The sequence below is a fragment of the Podarcis bocagei genome (assembly GCF_964188305.1).
Source record: "Podarcis bocagei genome assembly, chromosome: 15".
Taxonomy (NCBI): domain Eukaryota; kingdom Metazoa; phylum Chordata; class Lepidosauria; order Squamata; family Lacertidae; genus Podarcis; species Podarcis bocagei.
In genome coordinates this window covers 10,329,566-10,353,618 of record NC_138141.1, presented here as the reverse complement: position 1 = coordinate 10,353,618, position 24,053 = coordinate 10,329,566, and the positions used below count along the sequence as shown (strand labels likewise).

Sequence of the window (24,053 nt, the reverse complement as noted above, 5' to 3'; positions counted from 1 at the left end):
GGTGGTGTGTGCATGGGGAGGGAAAGAGAGCTCAGAGGGAATGACTGATATGATATTGCTTTCTTATGTGTTGTGGCTAGAGAGAAGCATCGTTGCCTTAAACCACAGCGGTTGCACGGGCACATGCACACAAAAAAGAAGGAGCTGCCTTGCTTAGAACTGCAGATCTTTTTAGCACGCTTCTGTGAACACAGTGCTGGCTCTGAGCTTGAGAAGCTCATAGGCAAACTGCCCTCTGATGAGTTCCCTCCTCTACTGTTGGGACTTGGTGGCCTTTTTTGTTGTTTAGTCATTTAGTCGTGTCCGACTCTTCGTGACCCCATGGACCAGAGCACACCAGGCACTTCTGTCCTCCACTGCCTCCCTCAGTTTGGTCAAACTCATGCTGGTAGCTTCGAGAACACTATCCAACCATTTCCCCCAACATCAGGGTCTTTTCCAGGGAGTCTTCTCTTCTCATGAGGTGGCCAAAGTATTGGAGCCTCAGCTTCAGGATCTGTCCTTCCAGTGAGCACTCAGGGCTGATTTCCTTCAGAATGGATAGGTTTGATCTTCTTGCAGTCCATGAGACTCTCAAGAGTCTCCCCCAGCACCATAATTCAAAAGCATCAATTCTTCGGCAATCAGCCTTCTTTATGGTCCAGCTCTCACTTCCATACATCACTACTGGGAAAACCATAGCTTTTACTATACGGACCTTTGTTGGCAAGGTGATGTCTCTACTTTTTAAGATGCTGTCTAGGTTTGTCATTGCTTTTCTCCCAAGAATCAGGCGTCTTTTAATTTCGTCTTAAAACATGTTTAGGGGTACTCTCATTTTAATTCAAGAAAATCACCATTTCATAGTTCAAATTGGGAAAAATAAATACAGTACATGGACAAAAGTACAAAGATTCACAAAATGTTTAGGAGGATTTGTACCCCTACGTCCCCCCAGAAAAAAAAGCAATGGCCTTACCTCAGAGGCAGCAGAAGGATCTTTTCAGCCTGTGGGCCACATTCACTTTTGGAAATGTCCCAGGGGCCACACATAGGCAATAGGTGGGGCTAACCCATAAACAGCAGTAGTATGAAAGTGTCCTGGGATGATCCCCTTGCTTGGGTACAGCTGAAATTCTGTATTAATGTGTGCGGTTTTTTCTTATGCATTAGGAATTAATTGTTCCATCACGATCTGCTCTGATTTGGAGGATAAATTAGTGTAGAACAACAAATTAAACTGGCAGGGATTAGTTGTTTTCTCAATAGTGGTGGTCAAATCTGGGCAAAGTCAATTTAGCATAGCAAGACTGGAAGCACATTGCAAAGACCCAAGATCATAAAACCTTCAGAAGGAATTTGAATCAAGGGATCTCCAGAGCTGGACAACAACACAGAGACTTTGTTTTGTCTCTGTAAGAGTTGCATGACGTACTTGCTGAAAAAGGGAGTGCCAGAGCCAAGTACATAGACATTCTTGATTATTGTGAACTACTGTTGATTAGTAATAGGTCAGACCCAAACACCCCCAGGGACCAGTTTCTACTTGATGAACCAATACACAATTCTGGATGAAGGACATTTCAGGGCAATGCTTGCCTTCTCACAGGAGCACTTCTGAGTGCGGCTTTCATTACGATGCTTTTTATGTCGATTGAAAACTGGGCCAGCATTGCAAAGCTTTCAGAACATCAGGCCATCAAAATGATGATCTGATTTGCAACCACTTGACCCCAATTTTCCACGCACAGAGCAGAACCTCCCCTTTGAAACTCTGATTCTAGGAAAAGAGCCGGAAAGCATGTGGTTTTTGAAAACAGTGTTGTTGAAAGTTTCTGGAGATCCTTTTGGCTGGCATGCCATCTCTGATTACATCCGTCGAGTCGCATTATGCTGCTGATACTATCTAATAAGAAGTGATGGATGTGACTGGGATTGGGAAGCTTAAAGAGTGACACTGCAGCCTCAGGAGACCTGGAGAATCCCTCCCATTCCTTGCTTTAGCTTTCTTCTGCAAAGGGAGTTTTAAAGGCTGTGTCGCAAAAGAGGATATGTTTTTATCTTCCACCCCATAACACTAGAACTTACTTGGAGGGGGTCACCCAATGACCATGATTGGCTATAGAGCTGGTGGCATATATTGGTCAGGGCGTTGGGACTAGCACCTCAGAGACCAAGCTAACAAGTCAGAATAACAGAACTATATTTCAAATATAAAACAATCCCCAACCTAAATACAGTGCAGTTATAAAAACAAAACAAAGACATGGTTAAAAACTACTAAACAAGGTGGTGGTGGGGAATCAGCTAAAGGCCTTTTGAACAGTCATGTCTGCTAACTGGCTGAAACCACGCAGTGATAGCGTTGGCAGCCCACATGGGGTGGGGGGCAGCACCACAGAAAATGCCTGAGCCCTGTTTGCCATCAGCCATGGATCAAGGGGTTGAAGGGCTTGGAGCAGGACCTCTGATGATGATCAGAGCATGTGAGAAGGAACATATGGAAGAATGTGGACCTTAGGATACCCAGGTCCCAACCTGTTTACATTAATGGGTGAATGGACCTCACTTGGCAAGGTGTTCTGTTGGGTGGGCACCACTACAGAGCATGGCCTAGCCTTGGTTGCCATCAGCCATGCCTTGTGAGATTGAGGGATCTGGAGTAGGATGTCAGCTGATGATCTGAGATTGGAAGGGGAGGGCGGGATGTATGGAAGAAGAGTGGTCTTAAGAATTTACGAGAGAAGGTGGTCCTTAAGATACAAATGGATGAGGGGTTCACCACGAGCAAACAAGCCCCTGGCTACTTCAGCTGGCTAAAAGGGTTAGATGACTCATGAATGAAAGGGCATGAAAGCAAAAAGATACTTGTTTTGCATATTCCGTCCAGGCTGGGGATGTCTTGGGTTCCGGCTTGCCTTGAACCTTGAATGCTCAGAGGATCCCTTAGGAAGTGTATCGTTCACCTCCTGCCCCTTTGTTGAAAACCTTTGAAAGGAAGAGGCCACCCAACAAAGCCTTCAAAGGGGAATGGTGTTTACAAAGAAAAAGGAACCAGGAGTACATGGTGGAAAGTGCAACCCTATTCCCCTGCTAAAACACCCCTTTTGCTGTTTCTGTGGCTGGCAAGATCCTGCTTAGCAACTTGGAGACGAGTCTACAGGTCTCTGCTCGCTCCTCTTTCCCTGCGCCCATCTAAAGGGAAGACAAGGCAGGGGGAGGAGAGACGAAGGTGCGTTTGACAGCTGAAGAAAAGGGTGTGACAGCCGGAGCTGTGATCACTCAACAGAGCGGCCTGTCAGCTTCCCTTATTGAGTTGTACTTGAAGAGCTGAATAGGAAACAGACCGGGATGCTTTTGAAGTCACATTTCTTTGTTGTGATTCTGTCGCTGCAAAGCCGACGGAAATCTGGCAGGGCAATAATTGTTGTTGGTGCTATGTTTTATATGCAGACGCATTGTTGGGTGCCAGAGGGAGGGGGGAGGAGTGGAGAAAGGAGGGAAGCTTTAAAAAGAGGGCAAAATAGCTGCAGTTGATGATGATAATGATAGATAACAATGTTGAGATTTGGCAGACTTTTTCCAGCCCATAACAACAGTTACAGAGGTTGTCCACACCCGGGGTTCTGTTTGCTTTTCCATTATGGTGTGGGTGGGTGAGACATCAGCTTGTGCTTCCATCCAACTCGTGCAATCTGCTTTACGCTGCTTATTATGGACTTATTAAGGGATTATTATGGACTGCTTGAGCCCTGCCTATGAGTTTCCTGGGTGTGTGTGGCCGGCCACCGGGACAGAATACTGGACTAGCAGGTCTGATCCTGCAGACATTTCAGCTATTAGATCTATATCTCATGTGCTAGCAGATCTGAGGCTGAAACAACAACAAGTCCCTCTAATCAGGGCGCTGGAGGATCAGGCCAAAGGTCTCTCTAGTCATCCTTTCCCCCACAGGGGTCAATCAGTTTCCTCCAGGATTCCCACAAATAGGAAATCATAGCTTCCAACATTCCTCAGATGAAAATAGGGACATTTCTCACTTTCCTCCAGCTAAGATTTCTCAACCCCCCCATTTTTTCCTGTCCCCCCATAGAGCATTTCCATTGCCACTATGCAAACAGGCCACAGTAGGCACACCATCCCAAGAAAATTTCTCAATCCCAATTTTATTTTATTGTATTTTTCTTTGGTAGGTTTACAAAAAGAAAAACACACACCAATAAATAAATTTTAGAAAGGGGCACACAAAGCATTTTTCCCCTTCCCACCCAGGGTAGCCCTACCCTCTGCCTACACCTCAGAGACCCACAGCGGGACCTCAGCAGTGGCAGCCTCTCCTCATCCTTGCCTGCTCTCCAGCAGCTGCTACGAGATACCCATGGGAAGAAGCCAGCAGTGGCAGCCATGGGAGGCAAAAGAATGCTCCCTTGCAGCTGCCACTGCTGCCATCGCCACCACCCAGGACAAGTGCTGGCCCATCCTCCCCTCTGAGCTCAGTGGTGGTGGCACCGTCAGGGGGAATTAGGGATGTTCTAGGATCAATTCAGAAGCTGGGATGGCTTTCATAATTCTGGGATTGTCCCTGGAAAATAGGGGCACCTGGAAGGTATGGGAAATGGAGGCAATAGCTTTCTCCTGCTGATGCAACCTAGCGATTGGTGCTTAGAGGCTTACTTCCTCGGATTCTAGTCGTTCCATACAGCCAGGGTTAGGCCCATGCTGCTCAAAGGTAGGATCAGTATTTTTCTCTTGTGATGTTAACTCAAATTCTGTGTCGATTTATTCTATTACCCCCTACTTATGCATATACAGTGGGTGGGAGGAGGAAGAGGGGAGAGTTTAGTCTTCTGCAACTGGTAGAAATTATTCCAATATATGAAAGTCTATTTAATTTTCAGAAATTGATTCTGTTCTGACAGACATGGAGAGGGGTTTTAGAGTTCTCTGTGCATTGCTCAGAACATTTGAAGTCTATCATGCTGATAATGAGGTCTAGAAACTTACTTTCCTTTTTCAATGAAAACTGAGATTCTTGGGTTGCAAAGATCCCTGCCAAATAATTACTTCTCCAGTTTTGCTGCATGTTGCCTTCTAAAGGCAGCCTCCATTCTTATTTGGTATCACGCTTCCCTGACCTTCAAGGTCTGTGGTTATTGACATTTTGCTCCGGCTGAGTCAATATTAACTTCTTAGGCCAATGGATAATAAATAGAAAAAGAGAAAAAAATAAGCAATGCACAGTTAATATTGATTTATGATTATTTGGGCCCTTTGCATGACTTTCCCACGCACAAGCCAACTTTCAACAAGCAGGGATTAAATGCTTCTTAGTGCCAAGAGGCGAAACAAATAGGGAAGAAGGTCTGTTCCAAGGTTAAAAATACAGTCAGATCCTTTAGAGTAATTGTTTATGGTGAGTAAGCTTTCAAGCATGGTTTATATGAGAAACTGGCTGGTCTTGTAGCTGATTCACAAAGTTTTGGGGGAAGGCTGCAGCTCAGACATACAGTAGAGCACAAGGCTTGCATGGAGAAAGTCCTGAGTTCAGATCTCATGCAAAGAAGGGCTGGAGAACAATATACAGAAGTTGTTGGGCTCCAAGTCCCATAATTCTTGACCATTGGCCATGCTGGCTGCAGCTCGTGGGAGTTGGAATCAGACTTCTGGAGGGCTGTCCCTGGCTTAAAGGTCTCTCAAGTAGCCATACCAGAAATATCTTTGTTTACATCTTTAGCAAGTAGGAATGGACCAATCAGCCTGCTTCAGTTCCCTTAGCTTCTCATTCTTCCATTCTTAAACTCATTTCTCCACATTTCTGCAGCAATTTGTGATTTATTTATTTTTAAAAAAGAAGTCCTCATGCAAGTTCACCAGCAATTTGATGTGCATTTCTCCAGATAAACATAATTTTATATGTAGCTTTGACTAACATGCACACTTTTGCAAGCAATACCCCCTAATGCAATCCCTACTTGTACATTATTTTCACCAATTTAGGTATTTTAATGCATATTTTACTCTAGTATGCTCCTTTTTGTTTTTTTTTTTATAATAATTTTTATTGCGTTTTTTCCAAATTACAGATAGAAAAGAAAGAACATAAACAGTAAAAAGAAAGAAAAAGACAGAGAATCTCGACCATTTCATCAACTTATTTCAGAATTCCATCGAACTTCCCCACATCTCCCGCATAATGCATTCTTAATAAAATTTATCAGCAAATTATAACCTTGTTTCATGTGTTTCTTTTTTACTTTCAATTGCAGTTTAAGTTTAAATCTCTTACTTTCTATTTACTCTTAAAATATAGCATATTGTCATTTTTACCCATTTAAACCTTAATTCTTTCATAAAAGTTATCCAATTTCTTATATAATCCACTTTTGTTGCTGGGGCTAACATTCCAAATCATACGGCATCTTAAAGTTCATATAGCTTATAATACTTTTGCAAATAATCCTTAAATTTTTTCCAGTCCTCCTCCATAGCTTCTTCTCCCAGATCTCGGATCCTTGCAGTCATCTCGGCTAGTTCCATGTAGTTCATCAGTTGCGTCTGCCAGTCCTCCAGTGTGGGCAAATCTTGAGTCTTCCAATGCTTAGCGATAAGAATCCTTGCTGCAGTAGTAGCGTACATGAAAAGAGTTCTATCCTTCTTTGACACCTTCTGGCCGACAATGCCCAAGAGGAATGCCTCCGGTTTCTTAGGGAAGGTGTATTTAAACACCTTTTTTAACTCGTTATATATCATTTCCCAGAAGGCCTTCACTCTTGGGCAGGTCCACCAGAGGTGAAAGAATGTCCCTTCAGCCTCCTTACATTTCCAGCATTTATTATCGGACAAATGGTAAATCTTAGCAAGCTTGACTGGGGTCATGTACCACCTGTATACCATTTTCATAATGTTTTCTTTCAAGGCATTACATGCCGTAAACTTCATACCGGTGGTCCATAACCTTTCCCAGTCCTCAGACATGATGTTATAACCAATGTCCTGAGCCCATTTTATCATGGCTGATTTAACTGTCTCGTCCTGTGTGTTCCATTTAAGCAGCAAGTTATACATTCTCGATAATAGCTTGGTCTTTGGTTCTAACAATTCTGTCTCAAGTTTCGATTTTTCCACCTGGAATCCTGTTTTTTTATCTAGCTTAAAAACCTCATTAATTTGGGCATAGTGAAACCAATCTTGCACCTTACCCTTTAACCTTTCAAAGCTCTGCAACCTCCAATTGTCTCCAATGATCTCTATTATTTCCCAATATTTCGGCCATCCGGCCTCCATATTGGGTTTTTTCCGAGCCTTGGCCTCTATTGGTGATACCCACCTCGGAGTTTTGCTTTCTAATAAGTCTTTGTATTTTTTCCAGACCATAAATATTGCTCTCCTGACAATATGGTTTTTAAACATTCCATGTGTTTTTGCCTTGTCATACCACAAATACGCATGCCAACCTAACGAGTTATTAAAGCCTTCCAGATCCAGGACATCAGTGTTTTCCAACAAAATCCAATCTCTCAACCAGCAGAAGGCTGCAGCTTCGTAATATATCCTTAAGTCCGGCAGGGCAAATCCCCCTCTCTCCTTTGCATCAGTTAGTATTTTAAACTTTATTCGGGGCTTTTTGCCCTGCCAGACAAATTTAGAGATATCCTTCTGCCACTTTCCAAAACATTCCACTCTGTCCACAATCTGTAAGGCCTGAAACAAAAACAACATCTTTGGCAAAACGTTCATTTTTATAGCTGCAATTCGGCCTAACAAGGATAACTTCAGTCTTGACCAAATTTCTAAATCTTTTTTAACTTCTAACCAACATTTCTCATAATTATCTTTAAATAGGTTCAAGTTCTTGGAAGAGAGATTAACCCCCAGGTATTTCACTTTTTTAACAATGTTTAGTTCTGTTTCCTTCTGAAACTCTTCTGTTTCAGTAGGTGTCAAATTTTTCCCTAGCACCTTAGTTTTTTGTTTGTTCAACTTGAAACCCGCCACCCGACCAAATTTCTGTATCAGTTCTAAAACTCTTTTTGTACTAGATTCTGGCTCCTGTAATGTTAAAACCAAGTCATCTGCAAATGCTTTCAGTTTATATTGTTTCACTCCGACCCGTATTCCTTGTACCTGCCGATCCTTCCTTATCATGTTCAGCAAAACCTCCAGGACTGAAATAAACAATAAAGGGGACAGGGGGCACCCCTGGCGTGTTCCTTTTTCAATCTGAAGTTCTTCTATCACCACATTGTTCACTATCAACTTAGCTTTTTGTTCGGAATAGATTGCTTCTATTCCGTTCTCAAACCCCCTTCCCACTCCCATCCCTTCCAAGTTTCTCTTCATAAATTTCCAAGAAATATTGTCAAAGGCTTTCGCCGCATCAATAAAAATTAACACTGCTTTAGTGTTAATATTTGTTTGTAAAAGTTCCAGAATGTCAATAATGTTCCTGGTGTTATCAAACAAATGTCTACCAGGGAGAAAGCCTGCTTGGTCCTTATGAATTACTTCATTTAAGACCCTTTTAAGTCTATTTGCCAAAATGTCTGCAAATATTTTGTAATCCACGTTCAGGAGTGAGATGGGACGGTAATTCTTAAGTTGAGTCTTTTCAGTTTCCACTTTAGGTATCAGAGTGATGAATGCTTCTTTCCACGTATCTGGTGCCCTCCCTCCCCCCATAATCTGGTTGCAAACCTCCACTAATGGTTGTGTCAAGTAGTCCTTTAACATCCTGTAGTACTTGGAGGTAAGTCCATCAGGGCCTGGGGATTTGCCTAACTGCATGTTCTGTATGGCAACCTCAATTTCCTGTTGTGTTATTTTACAATTCAAGATTGATCTCTTCTCTTGAGATAATTCTGGTAGGCCATTATCTTTCAGAAATTGTTCTATCTCAGCCACTTCCTCAGGCCCTTGGGTGTACAGTTTTTTGAAATATTTCTGGAAGCACTTTCTAATTTCTCCTGGTTTCTGAATATTTTTTCCTTCCACTTCTAGATTGGTAACATAGTTTAATTTTTGTCTCTTTTTCAACTGCCAAGCTAACAGCTTCCCACATTTATTCGCAGATTCAAAAGATCTTTGGTTCATTTGTTTAATTTTCCATTCCACTTCTTGGTTGATCAGTTTCATATATTGTGACTGGTGAAATTTAATTTCTCTTAAAGTCTCTTTTGATTTTGGATTTAGTCTTAATTTTTTCTCTCCGGCTGTTATCTTCTCTAATATCTTATCCTTTTTCCCATTCCAAAGTTTTTTCTTGATCGTATTTTGTTGTATCAGAAACCCTCTCATAACAGCTTTACTTGCGTCCCAGATTATTCTTTTTTCCACCGAGGTGTTGAGGTTAATTTCAAAGTAGTCCTTTAAAGTTTTTTGGGCCTTCTTTACAATCTCTTGATCTCTTAGCAGGTTGTCATTCATTTTCCATCTGAAGGAATCGGCAGTAGTAAATCTCATTTCTATTTTCATAGCGTTATGGTCGGAGCATGTCTTTGGGCAGATTTCTACTCTTGTGGTCTTAGGTGCCAGACCTCTAGTTGTCCAGATTTGGTCGATTCTTGTCCATGACAGATGGGCCTCAGAAAAGAAAGTTCCTTCTTTACCTAGGGGGTTTCTCGTCCTCCATAGATCAATCAAATCCATATTGTCAGTTAGTTCGAAAAAAGTCTTTGGTAGTCTTCCATCTTTGGTCAGGTTCTAGTTCTGTGACTTGTCCATGTAGGTAGAGACCACCCCATTCATGTCTCCCATCATAATGATGTTAGAATAGTCCAGATAATCCAGTAATGTCTCATGAAGCTTCTTGTAGAATTCTGATTTCCCCTCATTTGGTGCGTAAATTCCTAATATCAAAACTTTTTCTCCTTGGATTTGTATTTCAATTGCCAGGATTCTTCCTTGTTCATCTTTAAACAAAAATTTTGGTGATAAATTCTCTTTTGCATAGATCACCACTCCTCTCTTTTTAACTCTGTCTGATGAGATAAATTCTTGGCCTAGTCTTTTGTTTATTAACACTTTCCTGTGGAGCCTGGTCTAGTATGCTCCTTTTTGTACCCATTACTTGGCTGGAGAACTGCACTGCAAAATTCAGAGAAGTGCGAACTGAAGGATGGCCGTGTTTCAGTTTGCATATTCTATCATTTTAACAGTCCTAGCTTCCCCCAAAGACTCCTGGGGGCTGTAGTTTGTTAAGGGTACTGAGAGTTGTTTGGAGACCCCCTGTTCCTCTCACAGAACTACAGTCCCCAGAGTGCCCAGGAAAGAGATGTTGATTGTTAAATTACACTGAGAATTGTAGCTCTGTGCGGTGAACAGTGGTCTCCTAACAACTCTTAACAGACTACATAGGACTCTTTGAGTAGTACAGTGGTGCCTCGCAAGACGAAAAGAATCCGTTCTGTGATTCTCTTCGTCTAGCGGTTTTTTCGTCTTGTAAAGCAAGCCCATTGACGGATTAGCGGATTAGCGCTATTAGCGGCTTTTAGCGGCTTATTGGATCAGCTGATAAGCGGCTTAGCGGCTTAGAAAAAGGGGGGAAGGAAAAAAACTCGCAGGAACTCGCAAGACATTTTCGTCTTGCGAAGCAAGCCCATAGGAGATTCGTTTTGCGAAGCACCTCCAAAACGGAAAACTCTTTCGTCTAGCGAGTTTTCCATCTTGCGAGGCATTCGTCTTGCGGGGCACCACTGTATAAGATGTTCTTCAAATGTTTCGTGTGGATGTGGTCTAAGATATGATGTGAAAAGACCTGTGTGCTTAAAAAAGCAAAAGCCACAATTGTATCAAAGCAGGATTTTTTTTTGGGGGGGGGGGGGCTCTGATTTTAGGGAAAAAAGTGGTGCTTGCATGAGGAGTGCAGAACTCTCCCTGTGACACAATCTCAAGTCTAGGCACTTCCTTCCCAGGTGGGCCATTGATGCTGGAGATAAATCCACTTGAGAGATGAGTTATTTGGGTGAGGGGCTGCACAGAGGTAAGTCGTGGGAGAAGGAACAGGCTTGGTCAGCTCACCATACCCACAGCCTTTTGTTTGCTCCTGAAATCAAACCCAACCCACTTTCTAGGTTATCAGTGATCAGCCCTTGACCCTTAGACACCTGGATGGGCTGTTGGCATATCAAGTTTTTGTCTGGCATCAGCTTTTGGAAGAAAGCAAGAGGAACTTATATTTCCTGTCACAGTACTCAGCAGTGAGCCAGACTGAGAAAACCTTGCTGAAGAATCTCTCTCTCCTTCTCTCTCTCTCTCTCTCTCTCTCTCTCTCCACCCCCCATTCTCCCCCCTTCTCAGTCTTGACATCAGGATGTTTCGAAAACTCCAAATCAATTTGAAGCCTCCCGATTTTCAGCCAAGGAAGCAACGTGCTGATAGGGTCAAAAGGCCTGTCGCCAATATGGATCATAGAATTTGACATATTAATTCAAGCTGTCAGAACCAATATGTGTAACTGTGCTTTGCAGAGGCGCAGGCCCCACTTCCCCAAAACAGGGACAAGGATAACATTTCACAGATTCCTGTGCAACCAATTGGAGAGCATGTGACCTTAGAGTTCCCTTTCCCTTCCTGGGGGGAGGGGGCAGAGAAGGGAGAGGAGAGGCTTTAGGGATGTATTTCAGAAGTTCATAATGGGATGCTAATTAGCTGGATGAATGTGATTGAATCTTTTTCTCCCTCTTATACATAACCAACCACTCTACAAAAACTTTGCGTCAGTTTATACAAACTTGGATGCTCATTCGCCTGCGCTGGACGCCCAGAGTTTCACAGCTCCCTTATTGGCACCCAAACTAATCTGCAAAGTGGCAGGAAACACATTAGGAATTCTTTGATATTCTACATGTGAAATGTTGGAAACCTCAAGCAGTTTCAGGCAACTGGCAGGAAATCGTTCCAAGGTTCAGGCTGTGAGTGCCGGCGTCTATGCAGCCAAAACAGCACCACCCGCGCATGCAAGGAAGGATCGGCAGACACAGGGAAAGCTTGAAGAGTGGAGAATTACAACAATATTTAAGAGAAAAGCCCTTTAAATGGGTGGGGAGGGGAAACCCCCCAAATGGCCCAATAAGGCCTGAACTTGCTCGTGGGCATGTGAGGTTGACTGAATGTGGGCAGAAACCGGGGGGTAGAGAAGGATGGAATTGAGTTTCTGGAAGAAGCCATGGCTGACTGGAAGCAGAACACACCTCACTAAGCTTGTTACCATGAGTTCTCTTTCTTTTAATGGTCACATAGCGCAGGTGTTATGGGTTTTCCCCAACACAGGGACACCCATAAAATCAAAACATTACCTTTTCCATCCCTTATCGTCCCTTGATTTCCCCATCTCACCTAAACTAAAGATAGCTAACCCTTGGCTATGTATTGATTCAAGTTTTTTTTTGGGGGGGGGGAGGAGCAAGGATCCTTTAAGTTCCTGGGTGCTAGATCCTTCCCAAAGTATTTGGATTTAGTAAAAGTTAGAATTCATAGAATTGTAGAGTTGAAAAAGACCCAAAGGATCATCTAGTCAAACCCCTGCAATACAGTAATCTCTTTTTAAAAAATAATTTTTATTGGAGTTTTTATCTCTACAAAATAACAGAAATAAAGAAAGGTTTACACATATGTACATGTTAGTAACACAAAGCATCCCCCCACTGGTTCAACATAACTCGAAATGCGAGTTAAAATCTGACTTTCTCCCGTCGTTGGTTGACCTTAATTCTGTAACTTATCTTTACAGTTGTGTTGTACAAATACATATTGTATTTGACAAATAATCTGATTTTACTTGCATTTGTAACCTTTTCCGCTTACAAACTTTGTTGTTTACATATCAATATTTCTGTACCGGAGCAGTGTTTTTTCATATATTCATTCACGCAACTCCATTCTTTTATTAAATTTTGATTTGTTTGACCTCTGATAGCTGCCGTCATTTTGGCCAATTCAACAAATTCAGCAAGTTTGATTTGCCAGGCTATTATTGTGGGTATTTTGTCTCCCTTCCAGTTCTTTGCTATAAGAACTCTTGTGGCAGCGGATGCTTATAAGAATATCCTTTTCTTATTTATGGGGATGTCATTTGTTATTAATCCCAATACAGTAATCTCAACTAAAGCATCCATGACAGATGGCTATCCAACCTCTGCTTAAAAACCTCCAAAAAGGAGAGTCCACCACCTCTGGTGGGAGTCTGTGCCACTGCAGAACAGCTCTTACTGTCAGAAAGTTCTTCCTGAAGTTTATTTGGAATCTCCTTCCCTGTAACCTGAATCTATTGGTTCAGGTCCTACCCTCCAGAGGAGGAGAAAACAAGCTTGCTCCATCTTCCATGTGGAAGCCCTTTAGATATTTGAAGATGGCTATCCTATCTCCTCTCAGCCTCTTTTCCAGGTTAAACATAACCAGCTCCCTCAACCGTTCCTCTTAAGACTTGGTTTCCAAACCCTTGATCATATTGGTCACACTCCTCTGCACACGTTCCTGCTTGTCAATAACCTTCTTAAATTCTGGTGCCTAGAACTGGACACAGGGAGGGGAAAAGGGAGCAGCTGATCTGAAGAGAGACCTTAACAAAGTGAGGGGGTGACATTCAGCTTGGTTCACACATTGCAATGTGAACCGTCCTAATTTGCTCTTCATGAAAGGATACACATGCACCAAAGCATAGCTATCTTTCAAAATTCACACATTTTTGCAATAATATTTCCCCAACCAAAGATGTTTACTAAAATGTGTGTGTGTTAGAGCAAAGTGTGCATAAGTTGCATAAATTAGCGAAAACAGCATATAAAATTAATTATATTAGGGGGAAATTGCATGCCAAAAACAGGCATACGCAGAAGAAAGCTGCAGTGAAACATTTCAACGAAGCTGAAAGAGGAAAGGCCGAGGTCCCCTCCACACCCATACCAGCCAGCAAGGTGTAGCTCCCTAGGATCACACCATTCACATGTCTGTGCCCAGCAATGTGGGATTGCACACCATACTAATGTAGCTTCTGTGCTTGTGAAGGGCTCACTCCCCACACAGAGAGGCTTTCAGAAAAGTCTTGGGCTTGGCCAGGGCCTTCTCTGCAGTGTGTTTTGCATAAAGCTTCATCTAGCAGCCCTTCAGAACTCTGTCACCAGGGGCTTTAGGAGGCTCACCGGAGCCAAGACCAAGCTATTCCCTGAGCAAACTCTTTTCATGTATGGTTTAGGTTGGCAGAAACGTGTAATTTATTAGTTCTTTTATATCCTGCACAGATTCATAAATCAGGCCAATTCATGTGCAGAGCTGTGGTGTGTCTTACAGATTCTTATTTCCCTGGGTTAGTTTCACATACAGCCTTCCGTGACTAATGCAGATGGAAAGCAGCTACTGACTTATATTACACCTCAATCCCACCTCCCCCTGCTTTTTGTCTAGACAACAATGCCCTCTAATGTACCAAGAAAGATGGGGGCTGTTGGTATTTTTCTGTCTTCCCCTCCTCATCCCTCTTCCTCAATTTGGTGCCCTCCAGATGATGCTGGACTACAATTCCCACCATCCTTGACCATTGGCCATGCTGGCTGGAGTACAGCAACATCTGGGAGGCATCTGGAAGGAGGAGGATGCTTTATGTCATGGTTCCCACAACCCCTTTAGAAGCTTTTGTTCCCCAAGTATTTCCAAGATTTAGCTTGAAGTATAAATAGTGTGATTTTCCTGGCTCTGCTTGCCCTCTTGGGGACTGATTCCATTGATAGTAGTAGCTCTAGGTTCTGGGGTGCCCTTGGCAAGATGCCCTCAGGGGGACCCTGTGTGGTTCCAACTCTTCCTCACTGTTGTCAACATTGCCCATTCACTTACCCTCTCTGTTTGGAAGCAGTCCACAGAAACCACACAAGTGGAAGATGTTTCATCTCCTCACTTTTCTCACTGCTCAGTTGCTTAGATGGAACTCATCAACAGGCTCTGAAGTGAGTATTAGGGGACTCCTGGTGTTGGCCCTAGCCTCCCTGCTGTGGTGTGGGCCCTTACAGGTGCCCAGCAATGCCTACATCTGATGCAAGCTATTTGTCTTACGTCACCAAGCTCTGGAGCTTTTCTCTGATGGCCACAGCCGTTCTGATGAGGCAACGGTAGGCTGGAGAGATGCCTTTTTACGCTGCTGCTCTGTCAGTGATGCCAACAGTGCCACCACCGTGGGTTCTGAGTTGTTACCATCTGCCTGGTGAGGCCTACATGGAAGGGAAGATAGGAAAGTGCTCCAATTCTAGGTGAGACTGGAATCATTTTGTCTATTTTAGCTGGCAGTGCCTCTTCAGGGTCACTTCTCATTGCTTGCTATCAGGGTTCCTGTAATGGGAGATGCCAGGGATGGAAACTGAGAAATAGCTGCAGAACCAAGGCCATCCAGTGCGTTTCAGGAAATCACACCTTGATTTCCAGTCCAGAATACACTTACACAGGTTCTGAAACTGGTTTTGGAGCCCACTTAGGGAGATGACCCTTTAACAATTATGGTGGAGCAAGGAAGAATCACCAGCTGTGGGAAGGGGTTAACCAATTCACAATTTTCTTCATACAAATGTCCTTCAGGTCTCATCTGCAGTATACAATTCAAGAAGCATCATGCCACCTTAAGCAGGTATGGCTTCCCCCGAAGAATCATGGGAAGTGTAGTTTGTTAAGGGTGCTCAGAATGGCTAGGAGACCCCTATTCTCCTCCCAGAGCTACACTTCTCAGAGTGGTTTAACCATCAATCCCTCTTCTCAGGGAACTCTTCTCAGTGGTATAATATTGCTTGAAACGTATAGTGCAGATGGTCTAATAGTCTCTGACGTAATGTTTCAAAAACTTACTTTTTATATTAAAAAGTATTATATTATGAAAAATTATTCAAATAGCATGTATTAGGCAAAACTTAATTGAAAAATGTGTCTATTGTATTAGGTAAAATGTACACAAAAATGTCAACAAAATTTCACAAGGACTTCTTTATTATTTTAAAAAATCACAAACTGATGTGGAAATGTGGTAAATTGAATTTTGAGTTTGGGAAGAATGGAGTGAAACTGGAATTGATAGATTCATTTATCCCTAACAAGGGACAGGGGAAGTCTTTCTTTCTGGCTCATAAACCTGGATCCCAAGAGCTCAGGAGCCTTACCAGCTAACTAAAGAGCAACGGTTTACTCACATTACAAACACTTAGATTTTGGAATTTCAGTATGCTTTAAGAAATCCCCAGAGAACTCCCCGCTTCTTCTTGCCAATTTTTCACCAAGATCAATGAAGTTATGATTTAGCAATTGCGTTGCAGACAAAGCTGAAGATCTGAGACACTCATGCCGCCTCCCACCTTGTCTTCCCCCTCTTCAACAAACATTTTAATATTTAAACAGCCAGATACAAGCAAAGGAAGTGCCCTCTCGTTTAAAAGCTGCGTATTTATAGTTTCTTCTTCCCAAAGGATCATCTCAGTGTCTGTGGTTGATTAATTTTAATTAATATTTCATCTAATCTGGTAATATATTGCAAATGCTCAGTGTAAGTGCGCTTCCAAGTGGGTATAATTGAAATTTACACCCACTTTAAGTGCTATTTATGCCGCCCGTTCTGTGTAAAGTGGTTTCCAGGCCAGCTTATCTAGGAACAGAAGTTTGCAAGCCAGTTTTGTAAATGAAACCTGTGTTTTCCATATAGGGCTGACCTGCATGGATTATTTACCACCTATCCACGTTGATTTTATGCTCTTAACACAAATGCACCTGTCCATTATCACATATGGACTTGTTTGGCCACCTGGCATTCAGGGAATTCAAAGTGTGGAAATGACACACCCTATCTCAGTCTAATTTGCACCCTTCCACAGAGGCTGTAGCCTCCCCCCCCCAAAAAAAATCTGCTGCAAATCCAGACACCATCTCATCTACCTAGACAAGAAGTTCAAGAGAATGAAATGGATTGTGGCCTTGTTGGATTCTAGGTCTTTTACTAATAAAAGTGCCTCTGTTTTGGCACTAGCACTGCCTGTTCTGGACTCTGAGGTCCAATTATTGGTCTTCAGTCCAAACATCTGCAAATAAATAAATCTACATGTCTCTGCTGTAGGGACAGAGGAATCCTTCAATTTCACGTTCTCATTTTTGCGATCTTAAGTTCGGTTCTCTATGTTTCCACATCAGCATGCATTTTATTTTTAAAGTTCTGGTCAGCTATGTTTCAGGTCATGTAATGTTTCAGAAAGTGCAAATTAGGAAGGTTCACCTTCAAATGTGAACTGGACTGAATTTGTCCACCATGCTTCTTCTTGAGAAGAAACACACCAGACTTAGGTTGTTGTAAACTTTGCTTCATTTATGGAATGCAGAGTCATAGCTGTCAACTTACAGATTTGAAAATAAGGGACCAGCAGCCCTGAAAATAAGGGACCAGCAGCCAAAATAAGGGACCTGCAGCCTCACCTGTTCCAGGCACTCCAGTCTTCCTGTCCTCCTGCAGTCTGGTCAAACTCATGCTGGTAGCTTCGAGAACACTGTCCAACCAACTTTGTAACCAGAGCTTCAACTGAATAGAATCTGAATCACATGCACCACAAGGCCTATGCAGCCTCAACTTAAGATGGCTCCCTGGCCTGGCTTTGCACTGCAAAGTTTGCAGCAGCACGTGCAACAAAATGGCGTCCAGCATTCAAAAAACCCCTCAGCTTGCATTAACTAGCCACACACAAGGCATGCAAGCTCCATCCCCCCAGTCGTTCTTAGACTTCTTATTGGGTGAGCAACACAGCCAAGCAACACAGTTGGAGCCTCCCTACTCCCTGGCTGGCAGGGAGGGAGGGAGAGGAGCTGCTTCCTTTGAAATTTAAGGGACATTTAAGGGACATCCATCAATAAGGGACAGCAGCGGGACATGGCGCTGGAATAAGGGACTGTCCCTTCAAATAAGGGACACTTGACAGCTATGTGCAGAGTACAGGTTATTGAATGGAAATTGAGACACAAAGATCAAAAGAGCCTTGTCCAATATTAACAAGGGAGAGATCCTAGCATCCTATTCTCTCAGCTTGTCTTTAAGATGCCATTCCCACAGGGTGTTCTCATTGTGTTTATTACTCAACTCTTCTAAGCACCGATGTTTCAAGAGAAAGCTTGTTGGCTTGTTGGCTGGTTTGCTGTTTTTGTTTTTTTGTCTTAGCAATATTCAAGCCCATTTTCTAGCGAGGCAGCTCTGAAGAGCTTGGCTGAAGTTCTAAGGAGAGGTGCACCCATCAGCCGTCTTAACTACAGCCACACCACAAACACTAAAGTCTCAGCTTCAAACTGGATTTTCATGTTGCTTCCTGTTAAAAGCAACCTCACTTTTTGATTTATGGTTTTAATCAGGCGGCTGTCAGTTAGCCTCATTCCATATCACTCACCATAAACATAGGCCTTGCCAACAAAATTATGACTGTATTAAATGATTTTATTACAGTAAACTGAAGATTGAAGAGCGCAAATACAGGTGCTGCAAGAGACAGTTCTCTTTTAACTCCATCCAAACCTGCTGAGACAATGTAGGAAGCAGCCAATGGTGTACACACAAGGAAAGCGGCTCAGCATCAGAAGGCTCAGGACAAAAAAAGAGAATAACCCAGGTGGTACAGTTCAATCTATCTATTTCAGAATGCAGGTAAGGGACACCAGTCTTTTTCCTCTCAACAAAAAGCAACATGCTACATGCATTCTGAAGTGGTACAGTCCTACCAACTCCACCTGGTACACAGGCTGAGACCCTACCTGCCCGCGGACTGTCTCGCCAGAGTGGTGCATGTTCTGGTTATCTCCCACTTGGACTACTGCAATGCGCTCTACATGGGGCTACCTTTGAAGGTGACTCGGAAACTACAACTAATCCAGAATGCAGCAGCTAGACTGGTGACTGGGGGCGGCCGCCGAGACCACATAACACCGGTCTTGAAAGACCTACATTGGCTCCCAGTACATTTCCGAGCACAATTCAAGGTGCTGGTGTTGACCTTTAAAGCCCTAAACGGCCTCGGCCCAGTATACCTGAAGGAGCGTCTCCACCCCCATCGTTCTGCCCGGACGCTGAGGTCCAGCGCCGAGGGCCTTCTGGTGGTTCCCTCATTGCGAGAAGCAAAGCTACAGGGAACCAGGCAGAGGGCCTTCTTGGTAGTGGCGCCCGCCCTGTGGAACGCCCTCCCATCAGATGTCAAAGCGATAAATAACTACCTGACATTTAAAAGACATCTTAAGGCAGCCCTGTTCAGGGAAGTTTTTAATCTGTGATATTTTACTGTATTTTTGGAAGCCGCCCAGAGTGGCTGGGGAAACCCAGCCAGATGGGCGGGGTACAAATAATAAATTATTATTATTATTATTATTATTATTATTATTATTATTATTATTATTATTATTATTATTAACAAGGCCGTACAGCTTCAACCATCTTCATGTCCTTTGTCCAGGAACTCAGTCATAGTCACTAGTCCTGACCTGGCACAATTGCTGGGACTGATGTTGAAACAGGGCTCAACATTAGGCAGAATGAGGCAGTTGACTCAGGCGGCTGATTCCAGGGGGCCGTAGCAGTTCCACTACCATGCCTCTTGAATCTCCAAAGCTAGCTTCCTCTGGAGGAAGTGGTCCCATCACCTGCCTTGAAAAAAGTTTCAACTACCATCTGGTCAGATTCTGTCTGTGTAATTGGACTTCTCCTACATTTCAGATAGGAAAACATCTTGGGCTAACCCTGTGTTGAAAGGTTCTTAGGAGTATCCATCCTGTTGCAGCAGGCACAATTTCTTGGGGAAACTGTTCTGACTTAACAGGAACATTTTTCTTTTATTTTCTGGTCCTTCAGAACTTTCCCCAGGTCTGGCATTGGTTTGCACCCCAAGTATATATGCTTGGATGGAATGTGTCCTAGAAACCTGCATACAGGTATGAGTGTGTGCAGAAACCAACCTACTGTACAAAAGTAAATGTTACATTTGTGGCCTCACCCATCAGGACAAGTGGTCCCCAGAAAGATTCTCCAAAGGGAATGAACCCCTTGGGCTGAAAAAAGGTTCAACACCCTATGTATCAGAGCTGCTGTTCTTCCTATCTCTCTCCCTGCTGTTAAACCTCTCAGAGCCATGTGCAGTTTGGCTAGAGGCTGGTGCACATGCATAGGAATGTATGTACATCAGCACTAAGGCAGCATGTGGTGGACAAGGTGTCATCAGGATCCGGTGGCCACCCTTGATGTGAAATGAGAGATGCTGTAAGCAAACAAGGACACCCCTATTTCCATTGCCTTTTAACGCCTGCTGCTTCCTTTCCCTGTACTATCAGAAGTGTGGCAGGGAGGCACGTGTACCTTCTCTGGTACGGGGCCATACCTATCCAAGAACTATGCAGTTCTCTATCTGATCATTTACCAGCGGACAAGAAGAACACACCTCTTTTCAGCAGGATTTCATTGAGAGGGCCTCCTGCTGCATTTTAACAACAGTTTGCTGATGCTGCTATGTAGCTTACATGTTTGATTATTGATGGGTCTATAAACATTGCCATACTGTTTATATATAGTGTTCTGTAGTGGTTGAAGTGTCTGACTCATAGGCGCCGACTCCATGGGGCTTGAGGGGGCTCGAGCCCCCTCAAAAATTTTTTTGGGGGGGCTCAGCCCCCCCAATAATCTCGGGCGGGCGCCCTTCCAGCAGAGCGCTGCCGCCGTCCCCCGCCGCCTCCTCCTCCTCCTCACCTGCTCCTTCGCCAGCCAGCCAGCCGCGCGCCCTAATCGGAGGCACTGCCGGAAATCCCGCGAGAACAGGGGAATCCCGACTGGCCACACCTCCCAGCCAGCCAATCGGCTGGCTGGGGGGGCGTGGCTTGCCCTATTTAGGGCCGGAGCCACTTTATTTGCATATTCATGAGCTTATTTATTATTCATGAGCTTTCCCGGGCCCCCCCAATATTTTTTCTAAGTCCGCGTCCCTGGTCTGACTAGGAACGGGGAAACCCAGGTTAAACATTTCATTCAGCCATGAAGCCAGGGGGCAGACTTGCCCCCTACATTGAGGGGGCCCAGCGTCACGTGATGCGTCCTGTCCCCACCTGGTGGCACTGGGGGATTGGGAACTCCATGCATCCTGCCCCCGGCCACTGCGCGACTGCTCACCTGGTGGCGCCGGGGGATGGGGGCCCTCTCACCATTGGGGAGGGGCTCAGCCCCCTTCCCCACAAATATTGAGGGGGCCAAAGCCCCTTCTGCCCCTATACTTGGCACTTCTGCATGAAGCTCATTAGATATCTCTTAGTCTAACCCAGGGGTTGGCAAGGTTTACCAGCCATGGGCTGGAACACTCCCAAGGAGATCGTCCGTGGGCCGGACCGCCGCAGTGTGATGCCAGATATCGCATCTGCGCATGTCCGCAGCACTGGAAATCGCTTCTGTGCATGCCCAGACACCAAAAATTGTGCCTGCGCAGAAGTGATTTTCGGCATCTGGACATGAGCAGATGTGATTTCCAGCACCGCTCAGTGAGTCCCCGCACCACACTGCACCAGTTTAGCGCAGCACGTAGGGGACTCGCTGAGCGGGTGGCTCGGTTCGGGGGTGGCTCGTGGGCTGGTAAAACGGTCTTTGTGGGCTGCATCCGGCCCATGGGCCTTACATTGCCGACTCCTGGTCTAGCCTGACTTCACAACAGGGTTGTGTTGTGAGGATAAAGTGAAGGGGGGAAATGAGCCATGCATGTCACCTTAAGAGCATAAGAATAGCTCCAATGGATCCGGCCAATAGCCCATCTAATCCAGGATCCTGTTCTCCCAGAGGCCAGTCAGATGCCTTTGGGAAGCCTTGAGCCCTTTTGATGAAAGTCAGGAGATAGGCAGTCAGATATTGGTGATATACAGTTGTGGGATTTATTTTTATTTGGTTAGATGCTTCAGTATTTTCTCTGAAATAGAATGGCGGGATTAAAGAAATTACCATACTTTGGATTTTGGAATGCCTTTTAAAAATCATCTCATCACAAGTATAGTAACTCAAGCCACACCTGCACCATACATTTAATGCACTCTTATGCCACTTTAAAAACCATAGGGAATCCTGACAGCTGTAGTTCGCTAAGAATGCTGGGAATTTTGCTTGGCGACGTCAGCACCCTTAACAAACTACCATTCCCAGGATTAATTGGGGGAAGCAGTGAAAGTGGTATACTAGCCCTTTGAAAATATGGTGTGGATATGATCTTAATATCAGGAATGGTGTGTGTGTGTGGGGGGGGGGGAAACCCTGCAGTGGCAAGAAGTAGAATTAGATGACCTTCTAAGTCCCCTCCAACACTGTGATTCTGTAGCCAAGGCACAAACATCTGGGGCAAGCACTTCCAGAGTAGAGGGAACCTTAGCACCCTCAATTTCAAAAATTACCGTAGCATTGCAACACTGGAGGCCAACATCTGTACAAGGGTTGTAAAAAATAAATCTGACTTTTCTTTTTTTTTTTTGCAAACGTTTCTAAAGACTAGCAAGGTAGGAGAAAGGCAGAGAATTCCAGGTGAAGCCACCCATCAAGGACAAAAAAAGAAAGCACCATCTTAATTTTATGTCTCTGTGTATGTGTGTTGAAGCCCTGGGACTTCAGAAAGGCAAGAAAGAACAGAGTCCATCTGTTCAAGAGCCAACACCGAGGCCCTCTTTAACAAATAAATCTTCACTTTTAACTTTGCAGATAAAAATAGTGTAGAAAGGACGGTCCTTAATCTCTGTCTTCTCCTAAAATGCTTTGGAGCTGAAGCTTCTCCCCTCCTCCCTCTCTCCCTTTTACAGGTTTCATTCTGGCTTTGATTCCTGTGAGTTTACTGACAGATTACTTCATTTTAACTCTATGGCTTTTCTGTCTTGTGGGAGGCATATTTCTAAGTATCATATTTATCAAAGGAGCAGTGCAAAAGCAAGGGCCAGAATGAGGCTTTTGATGATTCCCCCAGTAACTACAACCACAATAAATTTTGCAAGAAAGAAAACACAACTGGGGACCTTTTATGTTAAAGCTTGGAAACAAGGTTCCGCCATTGTCACTCGGAAACCTTTAGCATTTAGGCTAATCTTTTTCTCTCTCTCTTTCTCTCTCTCTCTCTTTCTCTCTCGTCCCTGCTCCCTCCTCCCTCCCTCCCTCCTCACCAATGCAGAAAGAACACATCTGGACTCACTTGCAAAGCCGGTCTTCAAACTCCCAAGGGCGACATTCCCCCCAATCCCATAACTTTAAATCAGACCAGCATTTCAATAAATCACAGGGAACACTTATTTATTGGACATAGTTTTGGGTCTCTTAAAGCACGGAAAATAAATTTAATGGAGCGTTTGGAGCATTTCCCCAATCTTTTGAGGGATTACTCCGGGAATTTGTCAACCACGCCAAGCACGGCAGCTTGATCCAGAGAGATGGGAAAGAAATTATGGGAGATACTCTACAAAGGCCCAGGTGTACCTTAAATCACATCAAAAAAGATTAATGTCAAAGGATTGCTTGCCAGCAGACTTGATTGGCAGCACTGCAGTTTACTTAATAAACTATCACTTTAGCCAGAGGGTGACTTTAATCTGAATTACATTTTCTTGTTTTGTCATACGCCTTGCCAAGCGATTTATTGAATACTGTAGCATACTTCTTAACCTCAAACACTAGAGAAAGTGGGGGAGGGAGAGAGAATAAGGCAACTCTTAAGAGCCCCAGGAAAACCTTGAGACAGCAGAACCTGCTTTGAGAACAAAGGAGAGGCTTGGCTCCTCAGGCAGAAGGCTGCATTCTTTAAGCTCCGATGGGAACGTGTGGGAGTGGGAACACTCCTAATACATGCAGGCTGCAAAGATTTGGATCTTAGTAATGGACATAGTGCACTTCAAGAGGCGTTTGATTTGGGGTCATGAGCTCATAGGGAATAAGCCTGCATTCGAGTTGCAAAAACCTTTCCTGGTTTAGCTGCATGGCATGTGCACAAAAGGCTATGGTATGATTTGGCACACAGTGCTTACCATGCTTAGAGTATGTCTGGCTCATATTTTGTTTAAGTTCCCATGATTCATGTGCCAGATCTGCAGCATGTTCACTT

The 24,053-nt window shown here is 44.0% G+C and overlaps 1 long non-coding RNA gene across 1 annotated transcript in view; it reads left to right on the top strand.

Moving 5' to 3' along the window:
• LOC308574301 overlaps positions 1-19,969 on the top strand; it is a 35,663-nt gene extending 15,694 nt beyond the window's left edge. The window contains exons 2-3 of the long non-coding RNA XR_014002463.1: positions 18,416-18,613; positions 19,413-19,969. This is a non-coding gene — a long non-coding RNA (uncharacterized lncRNA). The remainder of the gene's footprint in view (positions 1-18,415; positions 18,614-19,412) is intronic.
• Positions 19,970-24,053: the final 4,084 nt, after the last annotated feature.